At 44.4% G+C, this 12,602-nt stretch overlaps 1 protein-coding gene across 16 annotated transcripts in view; it reads left to right on the forward strand.

Moving 5' to 3' along the window:
• LOC138742714 (muscleblind-like protein 1) overlaps positions 1 to 12,602 on the forward strand; it is a 275,672-nt gene that overhangs the window by 102,431 nt on the left and 160,639 nt on the right. Inside the window, exon 2 of one of the 16 annotated variants that reach the window (XM_069897476.1) lies at positions 8,150 to 8,298. The exons of 14 other annotated variants lie outside the window; for them this stretch is intronic. The gene's annotated coding sequence lies outside the window, so the exon portion shown is untranslated. Of the gene's footprint in view, positions 1 to 8,149; positions 8,299 to 9,250; positions 9,496 to 12,602 lie in introns of those variants that run through there. One more of the 16 variants, XM_069897477.1, reaches the window with a different exon arrangement.

Here is a 12,602-nt window from a genome sequence, read left to right on the forward strand (position 1 = left end):
AGGTTTCAGACAATCTGACATTTTCTAGAGGAACGTCTGTGGCTTAGCTCTGAAATTAAGTCTGCCAAGAGTTGCTGGAGGGAAATTCGCAACACCAGCTATATTCCCTGAATGCCACGAAGTGCAGATATTATAACATTAAGCAATTTTTAGACTTTTTTTTTATAAGATCGTATTTTTGGCACTTTTTTCCAAGGTTAGTTCGGAGTTGGGAAGAGTCAAGGGTTCTTTATTTATTCAGGGAATGCAATCAGCATTATCACTGAGAAGGTGGTGCTGAGCTGCCCCATGAGCATCTTACATCCGGCCAGGAAAAGTCCTCCCTGGATGGAGAGCTGAAAGCCTCTGTCATGCCGATGGGGTGCGGCTGGATTTCCCAGTCACGAGGGTGAGAAGCGTGGAGGGGAATGTGTCACCATGCACATTCCCAATACTCATTCAAATAAAAGTTCATTATCACTGACATTGCTTTGGGGCAGGGATTTCACAACTAGACTCCCCTTCATTTAAGGCCACTTGATTGGTTGGTTTTCATGACAATCGAGGGGCCTCTTGTTCATTCACAATAATATTAAAACACCAGTGATTCACGGTTGTTCAGAAATGCTAATGGTTCAGCATCTTGTTCAGCAGTCCCCATTTCCTGTGTTCTCCTTAAACTCGCTGGGTCCCCATTTCCCACAATCCCTTCAACTTGCTAGTTCCCCCCTCCCCCCCTTTCCAGAATCCCTTTAAACCCACTGGTCCCCATTCCCCACACTCCCTTTAACCCACTGGTCCCCCTATCCCAGTATCCCTTTAAGCTGACTGGTCCCTATTTCCCGCACTCCCTTTAAAATCCCTGGTCGTGAGCTTCCTGGCCGTGACATCCCACTGATGAGAGGAAACCATGAACAACAGCCTCAGTCCTTCCCTGATCTCAGCCTCCAGTGAGCGCGAGAACAATGGCATCTCTAACAACACACAATAGACAACTGATTTATTGAATTTAGAGTCACCAAGCAGGGAGAGTGCCATTTGACCCATCATGCCTGGACTGAGATTTTTGGATGGCCACTTCTCTCTCTGCTACCAGAGATTCAAACATTCAACCAATTCCCATCTGAACGTTTCTGTTAAATCTGCTTCTTCTCCAGTCGGTTGCCAAACACAGCACTTCATCCTGTTTGCAAAACTCTCTTTGATTGATGCCTTTCTACTTATTGTTTAGAATCTAAACTTCAGATGAACCACATTAAATCTTCCATGAACATAAATTTGAGGAACAACACATCTTCCTTCCAGACAGCCTTGAACCTAACTTGATGAACACTAGTTTTACTAATTTTTGGTAACCCCACCCCCATCTGATTCTGCTGTTTCCATCACTTCTTTACTTTCTCCTTGACAATATTTTGTCTCCCTTTTCTTTGTCAACTTTCACCCCCCCCCCCCCCCAACAATGGTTTCACCCTACTCCTGTCTCTTCCTCCCACACCTATGCCCTACAGTATCACCTCTGGGTCCCTACACCCGTATATTTTTTCTAATGGTGTCATAACAGGCCCTCCTGGCCCATGGACCCCCTCCCTCGCAATTAACCTACAAATCCTGTATGTTTTGAAGGGTGGGAGGAAATCCACACAGACACGGGGAAAATGTACAAACTCCTTACAGACAGCACCGGAACCCGGGTCGCTGTCGAAGTGTCTTTCCCACCTTTGTCTCCACAAAGGGTCCAGACCCAAAATGTAGATTCCTCCTCCTCGATGGTCTCTGACCTGCTGAGTTCCTCCGACAATTCTTTTTTTCTGTTTGAGATTCCAGCAACTGCACTTTGGACAAAGATTTAAAATGAAAGATACTGTACAAAAAAAACCCTATTTCTCCCCATTTACTCACCACACCTCTTCTGGATGAAGGTGAGACCCGAATCTAGTTTGTCATTGAGATGATACAGAATGGTTCTGTGATAAACCACTGTTTATCTGGTCGGACACATCCATTGGCCAACTGTACCTGTGGCCCCTCCCACAGGCTTCTGTATAAAGGTTACTGTTCCACAGCCCCCTTCTCAGTGCAGGACAGTCGAGCAGTATGGATGTGCCTTTGTTCTTTAGTGAATAAAAGCCTGTTGTTTAGTCAACAGCAGTCTTTGGTCATTGATGGTGGATCAGGTTAGAGATTCCACATTTCAAAAGAAAGCATTAAAGCAAGGTCGTGCAGTGAGTAGAAAGACAAACAATCCAAAGGACCTCTTGATGTTGAAGGCCAAATTATCTCTGGCATCAAACAGTAAAACACTGATTACCTCTCCTATCACACTGGTGCACGTGGGAGCTTGCCATATCCAAATAGGTTGCTATATTCTAACATGACAACCACACTGGAATGCTGCGAAGTGCTTTGAGATGGTGTAAATCAAAAGCTGTCCACTCTTTCATGACCTCTGTCCAGAAAGCCCTCAGTTTTAGAGGAGGAAAACTGATGGGTGCAGAGGCCACGAAACTGTGGACAATATCTGATAGGGATTATGTCGAGAAGTAATTTCCATGTAGAACAGAGCACTGCAGCACAGGAACAGGCCGTTCAGCTCACAATATTATGCTGAACATGATCCCCGAATTGCTACTTGCACATGACATGTCTCTCTGGTCCCTGTATACTCATGTCTAGAAGAAGCTTCTCAAACTCTTATGACCATCTCTACTTCCAGTGCTCCTAACAGCCTGTTCCAGCTACTTACCATTCTCTATGTAAAAGATTTGCTCAGATCTTTCAAACTTTCCCCTCTCACTTTAAATACATGTTGTCTTGTACGAACAAAAATCCCATAGTGTCCAGAGGAGGCTAAGATGCTTCAGACCAGAACCTTTCGTCAAGGAATGAGCCAAAAGGCTGGGGAAGGAGGGGCAGGGGGGAATGCACAGGCCAGAGATGGACCTGGATAGGAGGGCAGGAGAGAAAAGCTGTGAATCGATCGGGGTGGGGGGAGGGGATAGCAGAGCTGGAGGAAAGGAGACCGAGGGAAAGAGAGAGACAAGACGGAAGGGGAGGATCCTAACCAAAACAAGCCGATGCTAGTACCATTTGCTTGGAGGGTGTCCAGACGGAATGGGAGGTGTGGTACCTCCAATTTGTGGGTGGTCTCAGTTTGTCCGGGTGTTACATTTTCATTCTGGGCAAAACATTCTGGCTGTCTACACCTCTGGAATTTTCTAAACTTCCATCGGGCCTCCCCTCAGCCTCCCACCCAAGTTTGTCCGCTTCTGGGGGAGTACAACATAAAGATTCCAGAATATGAAAAAATGTTTGAATAAGCATGTTTGATTACTCTTGGAATGGATAGACTGTTAAACTCTCAAAATATTGTTATGAATGACAAAACTCCATTTGGGGGGAAAAAAAAACTGGATGAATGGGTGATTGAACAAGGAAAATGGCAAATTTCTCAATTCATTCTTACGCTGTCTGCAAATCCAAAAAATAATGTTTTAGTTACTGCAAATAAACATTTTCTAATCACTGGAGATTTCACCTCCACCTTGGATTAATCCCTGCTTCAAACTCCATTTTGAAGACCTGCCTCTTAACCCTTTGGACTCTGGCCATTTTTTTAAACCTTTCATAATATATACTCCAGACTGAGTCCATGGGTAAACCAGAGTTAGTTGATCTGTTGAGTCACTGATACTGCATTATATCTGTCCAATTCAAACCCTACATTGTCCTAGATAATCAAACAACAATCTTGAATGTCCTTACCTTCACTTCCAGCACTTTTTCTTGTTGTGGAACCTGGCAAAGCAGCTGTTTTTAAACCCCAATCTATGAACACCAGTACGAACCAGCTGGTGGTTGGGTATAAAACCAGTCCTGGAAAACTGGGACATGAAATATATGCTCTTGATGGTAGTCCAGCAAAACCAGAACACAGAGTACAAATGCTTGTTGATAGTTCTGGACAACCAGAACACTGAGCACAAAGGATTAAGGATTTTTGTTTTCATTTATTGACAGGGAGCAAACATTACTGTTAAGGATACCATTTAATTCCCCTCCCTACTTCTCCTTAGGAGGGTGGTGATGAGCTACCTTCTTGAATCAAAGCAGTCCTTCTGGCAAAAGTATTCCTAGGATGCCGGTACGGCAAGAGTCCCCAAATTTAGACCCAGAGGTGGTCGTGTATTTCCAAAGTCAGGCAAACTTGGTGGGTGAAGTGCTTGGATACTGCTGTTTCCTCAGTGAAGAGGGTGGAAGATGCTGTCATCGTCAAGAAGGTGATTAACAACAGGGCCTTTTAGTTTTTAGAATGAACTCAGTCCAATCATGGCCAACCTGGACTGACCCAAGAGAACCCTATGGCCAGCTCCAGTTGGGGTTGTGACAGGGAGTTAAGGTAAGACAACTGCACGATTGATAGAGGGACTAAAGGTTTTGATTGGTGGTTGGAAGACCAATCATAGAGTTTTTAGAATGATGACTGAGCTTCCTTCCTGTTACGTGAGGAAATTCGTGAACCATTTGACAACACAGTCACTCGTCTGCCATCCATTAAAGACATCTATGCGAGGCGCTGCCTCAAGAAGTCAGCCAACATCGTATAGGACCCCCATCGCCCTGGTCACAACCTCTTCTCACTGCCATCTTCAGGCAGAAGGTAGAGAATCCTTAAATCTGGTACCTCTGGATTCAAGGCTCTTGAAACTCCCCATACTAAGCACAAAATACTCTGGCACTACCAAAATTGAAATATATATTTTTTCCACTAACTGCAACTGAAAATTTATTTGTCTATCCTTTTATGTTTGTTATATCTTTTTCTGTTGAAACCTTGTGTCTCTTTTGTTCATCTGTGTGACTGAAGCTACCAAGAATGTCAGTACATTTGAACATTATGCTCCTGTCTGTGACAATTACCTCACCATTCTTTAGCCAGAAGGGCTCTTCTCTGGGGCAAAGACAAAGATAGAAGCATCTCTCATGTTAAATGAGGCTATAGATGAAACATGTTAATATTCCGGCTTGGAAATCTCCATCTAATGAATGCCATAATCTCGGTGAGAAAAGACTTGATCTGCTTTGGTGTATTGTGCCAGGAACTAGATAAATGCTAGTTCCTAACTGAAGCATAGATTTGGCAGAAGGGACTGTTTGACAGAGCAAAGCGTTGTATCTGCAGTTACTTACCAAGGGCATGCTACAGCTGAAGCCTCCGTTTCGCTGCCTCTACAGAAATGTTGCATCTTCAGCAGATAAGGTGACCATGCACCCGACTAATCAGGTCACGGAATGATCGGAAGCTCAGTGATGTGGTGACATTAGCAAAGCATTCTTTCTCCCACAAGAGCAGAGGAAGTCGTGGCAGGACAAGGCCTTCTGCCCTGCTCTGCCATTCAACTGAGGTTTTAACTCTGCCTGACTTTCCTGCATGAATCCCACTTCCCAGGATTTTTTCCAAAAATCTACTGAGTTCTTTTTTTTGAACACACTCAGTGCCCGAATCTCCGTAGCGCTCCTGAATAGTCCATTCCAAGACTGGCTGCCCTTTGGTTGAAACTACCTCTCGTCCTCTGAACGGCACAGGTAGATACAGGTAGGAGGGTAGCCTTTGCTCCTCCCTCATGTGTTAATGTATTTGGTTCTGTGCAATAGTGCTGCCGCAAACTAAGAAACTTCATGACATACGTTCATGACAATCCACCTGGTTCTGACAGGGTAGATGGGCCTGCAGAAATATACAGTGCAGGACATACCAGAAGGAAGATGGATGGGGAATAACTAGAGTGCCATGCAGCGCCCTCTCCGGAGGGTGAATTTGTGGAGGGTACCTTGGAGGACGATTGCATCTTTGATCACGAGTGCACAGAGCAGGGTGAGGTGTGTGCAGAACATCCACTGTCCGATCCAGGGACAGTTTAGTGTGCAACCTACTGGAGGCTGGGAGTGTGCTCAGCATGTTCCTGTGCCACAAGGCTTTTTCCTCATTGATTTAGTAGGCCCAATGCCAACTAATTATGCAGATAAAATAATAAGCATGTGTTTTAGGATTGAAACCCCATGCAAAATAAGCAGATGATGCAAATAATCCAATGAAGTAGAATAGTTTATTTGATAATGGAATGCCAATAAATTCTATCAGATGAAGATGATACAGATTGTGAGTGAGACTGGAAGAACAATATAATCCCCAGATGTAGAAGGGAACTGATGCAGTGGGAATGGAACTGGAGGGGTGTCAGACCAGGGATGATTGGCAGGTCAACTGCAGTGTTCCCATGGCTGTGCAAGTGCACAGAACTGGAACAGCTGAGGTGAGAAAGTCCTATCAGTGCACCTGATGCAGCAGGTCAGCGATCCTCAACGAAAGTGAGAGGGAAAGAAAACTACGGGACGAACTCTGCAGGTCAGACTGCGCCTGTGGGGGAAAAGGGATGCTCAGCATTTCGGGCCGAGACCCTGTGGGCATCCTGTGAATGAGGACGAGAGGTGTAATGATCCAGGGCACCCCAAAGCGGCGGAAACAATGAACTTCGGTCGCCCCCGCAGAGAGCAAGTGGGTAAAGGGTTACAAAGACCAGCAGGAATGCGACGTAGACGTGAGGATCAAACCAGCCATTGTCTCACTGAGAAGCGGCGCAGGCTCCTGCTGCCAATTGATGATGCAGCAAAGGCCAGACTGTCTGAGCAGCGTTCCTGGGGTGGGCGCGTTGAGGGGAACTCCCCACCTCTCCACTTCTGTGAGGCCGTTGGTGTTAAAGTGAGTTGGTGTTAATATCTTGTCTAAAGGCGGGCGAGGATCCAAAGCTGAGAAGTGAGAAGAATTTTTTCAGACATTCTGGAATTTTTAGAATGCAAATGAAAGCTAGAACATTACAGCACAGTCCAGGCCCTTCAGCCCATGATGTTGTGTTGACCTATGTAAACCCACTCCACAGCAATCTTATCTTTCCCTATCTCATTACCCATAACCCTTTATGGGGCAGCATGGTTAGCGTAGTGTTTAGCGCCATGCTGCTAAAGGGCCAGCGACTGGGCTTCGAATCCTGCGCTGTTCGTAATGAGTTTGTTTGTTCTGCCTCGTGTCCGCGTGGGTTTCCTCCGGGCGCTTGGATTTCCTTCCACCATTCAAAAAGGATTGAGGTTGTAGATTATTGGGTGTAATTAAGAATGTAAGAAACAGTTTAATAAGACCATTTCATAAGATCATGGCTGATCTGATCATTGGGTCAACTCCACCCACCTGCCTTTTCCCTATATCCCTTAATTCCATTTTTTTGTAAAAATCTATCTAACTGAACCTTAAATATGTTTAATGAAGTCGCCTCAACCACTTCCCTGGGCAGAGAATTCCACAGATTCACAACTCTCTGGGAAAAACTTTTTCCTCATCTGTCTTAAATCTACTCCCCTGAATCTTGAGGCTGTGTCCCCTGGTTCTGGTCTCACCTACCAGTGAAAACACTTTTCCTACCTCTACCTTATCTATCCTTTTCATAATTTTATATGTTTCTATAAGATCTCCTCTCTTCTGAATTCGAGTGAGTATCATCCCGGACAATTTAGTCTCTCTTTGTAGGTCAACCCCCTCATCTCCAGGATCAACCTGGTGAACCACCTCCAATGCCAGTCTATCCTTCCTCAAGTATGGAGACCAGACTGCACACAGTTCTCCAGGTGTGGCCTCACCAGTACCTTGAACAGTTGCACCATGACCTCCCTGCTCTTGAATTCAATGTCCTGTAGCGATGAAGGCCAACATTCCATTTGCTGCCTTAATAACTTGTTGTACCTGCAACCCAACTTTTTACAATTCATGCACAAGCCCTCCCAAGTCCTTCTGCATGACAGCATGCTGCAGTTTTTCACCATTTAAATAATAATCTGCTCTTCCATTTTTCCTACCGAAGTGGATGACCTCTCATTTACTAACATTGTACTCCATCTGCCAGACCTTTGCCCAATCACCTAACTTAACTATATTGAGCGTCACGAGCTCCTGGGCCAAAAGGGCTTGTTATTGTTGCTGTATGTTTAAACATAAAATTTAACATTACAGCACAATACAGGCCCTTCAGCCCATGACGTTGTGCTGACCTATGTAAACCCACGCCACGACAATCTAATCCTTCCCTACCTCACACCCATAACCCTTTTTTTTTCCCTCCAGATGTTGGGATAATGGGGATTCTGTACAGCTGTGATGCTCTCAAGGACAGAGGCATGAGCTTTGATCTGTGCAAAGTAAGACAAGTGACCCGTGTTGAGCCATGTTTCGACCAGTTCCATTGAGTTCGACCAGTGAGAGGGAAGTGCAAGGTATCTGCTCCCTTCACCCCCATCCCTTTAATTTTTTTTTCCATTGTTCATGTCCAGTCCCAACCCACACCTTCAGACTACCAAGCCTTGGGCAATCCACCGTCATCCCTGGCGGAGCGGAGAGCATTCTCCTTGAACCCCAACTCAGCACTACCAGCTCATAACTCCATCCAGGAGTTCCTGGTCCAATAGGTACAGAACAAAAAAGTTCTGGTCAGTTGATGGCATTGTGCCACATCTGGCAGAGCCACTGCCTCATGGTGACACAGGACCAATCTCGACCTCTGTCTGTCTGTGTGGAGTTTGCATGTCTCTTGATGAGGAGTTCCAGTTTCCTCCCATGTGCCAAAGATGGGCAGGTTGGGAGTTAACTGGCAACTATAAATTGCCTCAAGTAGTAGTCGAGCCTTGGGGAATTGATAAGAATATGGGGAGGCTAAAAAAAATAGGACTGGCGTGGGATCAGTATCAATGGTTGGTGCAGAGGAAATGGGTCAAAGGGTCTCTCCCATGCTGTATCTAACTCCTATTCTCCACCCTTTCCATCAATAATTAATGAGGGGATACAAAGAAAATTAAGGCACATTTATTTTTAATGGCCTCTAATTATATTTTTTTAAATTTGTGGTTTCCATGCTATCTGAGATCAATTTTTCAATCCAGGGGAGAGAATTCCAAGATAATCTATTTCCATGTCATTAAACGCCAGGTGAAGTCTCACTCATTTGAGCTGCTGTTGCCTGATACTTCCGCCTGGATTTGTATTGAAACATTGCCCACAGATTTTGCAGGAAAAGACTGAAATATGCTGTGTTCACAAGAACAGGTCAAAGGCCTTGCAGTGAGTGACTCATCTCCTCACAGGCCAAAGTTACAAGCCAAGAGCAGGGCTGAATACCGTCCACCTAATTCAGTCCCGTCACCACTGGTGCACTGTGCCCACAGCCAGAATTTTCAGCATGAATTTGCCAGCATGTTCTCAGCAGGAACATTGAGAAAGAGAAGGAGAGGAGATGAGCCTACAGGATGGTGGCCAGCGAGGAGCTCAGCGGCCAAGGGACCCTGCAGGGCGGTGGCCACAGTGGCGAACCAGCGATGGGCTCAGCGGCTGAGGGGACCCACACAGGCTGGGGGATCTGCTGGAGGCTGGCTCGTGGGAACCATGTATCAGAGCCAGGACTCCAGAGGGCACTGTAGGTGAGTAGGGCTCCCGAAGGTCTTTGGGTGCTGAAAACGTCCTGATCTTATCGGAGGTTTGGGTCTGGAGTTTGGGTTGCCGAAGTCTGTGCAAGTACAGAGGCTGCGGGAGCGCTGGAGGCGAATCCATGGACATTCAATGAGTCAGAAGGGACTTTCTTTTGCTTCCCTTTTTTTCTCGATAAACTCAACTGCCCCTCAATAATTCAAGGGGATTATTGATGATTGGGAAATAAATATTGGTATTGACAGCAACACAAACGTACAATGAAACAATAAATTTGAAGACAAGGCTTTAAAGAGGCAAAATCTCTGTGATATCAAATTCACTGTTGGTCAAGAGTGAATCCATTAAAAAAGAAAATATCTCTCACTGTTAATTCTGTCTAGGAACCTTCAATAAGTGTATGGGAAAAAGCAAATAATAATTAAGATTGAAAAAAAAATTTTATATCTTAGAGATGTTGTCTGGCATTAATGGTGTGGAAAATGGGATTAATAATCCTGGTACCTTGCACTTCTTTATGGGAGAAAAATGTCCTGATGTGTTTCAGGGAAGGATAATCCAAATATAATGGCAAAGAGGAAAATATTAGCACAGGGGAACCAAAGACATGATAAAATATGCCTTGGGAAAATATTCAGATAGACAGGATTAGGGTAGAAATTTCAAGATGTATGCTTTGTGCAACTGAACTGTCAAATTTTAAACATTTATTCTCAGTTTAAGCGATCCGATTATAAACTGTTCGCTTTCGTTTTTATCTCTCTCCAATCTTCTCAGAAAGAAAATTAATGACCCATTGATATTGGGTATCATTGAATATCTCCAATAACACCAGTACCACCTTCCTTTAAATGCACCAAGTCATTTCACACAAATTTTACCAAGCAAATAAAAGAATGTCCAAAACTTGACTGCACCTCAGGGAAGGGGGCACATAAACTTTGAGCAAGAGTCCTAGGGGCTTTAGCCCAAAAATAGCTGAGAATGGCTGCTCCAAGGTATCAGTGGTCAACTAGAATCAATCCATGTACATTCTCGTGTTTCTGATTGAGACCTTGGCTTCCCAATGCCCTTAAAATTAGCCAATGTTCTGCAAGTGAGGCTGAGAATCCTGTGACTCCAGTCATTTATAACTATCATCTGAAGTTTAAAATTAAATTCTTGTTAAAATATAGAGCGTTACCACACAGTACAGGCCCTTCTGCCCATGATGTTGTGCTGACCTATGCATACCTACCAAAAAAGAATTAAACCCTCCCTACCTCCCTACTTTTCTTTCATCCATTTCCTTGTCCAAGAGTCTGTTTAATGCCCCCTATTGTTCCAGCTTTAAACTCCACCCCTGGTAATGCATTCCAGGTACCCACAACTCTTCATTAAAAAAACATAACCCAGATGTCTCCCCTAAACTTACCTCCCTTCACTTCGTGCTCATGACCTCTAGTGTTTGCTACTCCCGCACTGGGGTAAAAGGGTACTGTCTGTCTCTCATAATCTTACAGACCTCTATTAAGTTACCTCTCGTCCTTATTCACTTCAGAAAGAAAAGCCCTAGCACTGCTAAGCTTGCCCCATAAGACATCTTTTCCAATATAGACAACATCCTGGTAAGTCTCCTCTGCACTTTCTCCATAGTTTCCACATCCTTCCTGAACTGAGGTGATCAGAAATGAACACAAGTGTGGTATTACCAGAGATTTATAGAGCTGAAACATGATCTCACGACCCCCAAACTCAATCCCCTGATTAATGAAACCCAGCATCCTATAGACCTTCTTAACTATCCTATCAACCTGGACGGAAACCTTGAGAGATCTTTTCATTTGTACTCCAACATCCCTCTGTTCTTCAACACCTAATCATCCAATACTTTTTAAGGGGATAAAAATGCTCGATTGGATCAGCTGGGTCGTTGTTCTTTGGAACGTAGGAGAATAAGGGGTGACCTAAAGATCCAGGAAATAGTAAAATGCATGGATGAGGTGAATGCTCATAGTCTTTTTCCCCAGGACAGATGATTCCAGAACTCGAGGTTTCAGATGAGATGGGAGGGATGTGAGAGGGACCTGAGTAGCAGGTTTTTCACCTGGAGAGTAGTCCATGTCTGGAACAAGCCCCTAGAGGAAAGTCCAGAAGTGGGTACAATTTTAATGCTTAAAAGGCAGATATATAGATGGATAGGAAAGATTTAGGGCAATGATTGTCAAACTTTTTCTTCCCACTCACATTGCACTTGAAGTAATCCCTTTGCCATTGGTACTCTGTGATTAGTGAGGGATTGCTTAAGGTGGGATATGGGTGGGAAGGGAAGGTTGAGAATCACTGCTCTAGACCCACTGTTACTGAAATATTTTGCTTGATAAAAATTGTCATTGACCCATTTTCTTCAGAGTTCTGAAACCGGACACACAAGTCAACGTGGTACGATTAAAACAGTGGTTTTCAAACTTTTTCTTTCCACTCACATCCAACCTTTAAGCAATCCCTTACTAATCACAGAGCACCGATGGCATAGGGATAATTTAAGGTGGGATGTGAGTGGAAAGAAAAAAGTTTGAAATCCACTGGTTTAGGGAGATAATAAAACAAATACAAGGAAGTAAGTCTAGCCCAGAATGGCAGGCCAAATGGATGAGTTGGGCCAAATGGTCTGCTTCACATTCTCTGGTTCTCTGACTCTGTGACACTAGCTTAACATCCTCTTATTGTCTGTTGATGGTGCTAATTGTATTCTTGGGATGAATAACCCTTCAGCCAACTCATTGCATGTGGGCCTCTGTCCATTGTGAGCCAAGAATGTGTGATAGTCCAGATTCTATCACCAATGTGTCTATGTACAGATGGTAGTATAGGATGATTGTGATTGGCTGAGAGTGTAGCCAAACCTACTGGCAGGTCTTAAAGGATTGCTCCTAGCCAGACCAGGGTCATTTGGACTGGTTGACCTACTTGTGATATGCTCCAGTCTTTTAGTTAATAAAAGCCTTGGTTTGGATCAACAAGTCTTTGGTTCTTTCAACGCGCTCTACAGAATGTGAGTCTTCTTTTAACTGGATCCTGTGGCATTTGGTCTGTATTCCATCACCCAGCTGAAGGCTTA

This window comes from Narcine bancroftii, chromosome 9 (assembly GCF_036971445.1).
Source record: "Narcine bancroftii isolate sNarBan1 chromosome 9, sNarBan1.hap1, whole genome shotgun sequence".
Taxonomy (NCBI): domain Eukaryota; kingdom Metazoa; phylum Chordata; class Chondrichthyes; order Torpediniformes; family Narcinidae; genus Narcine; species Narcine bancroftii.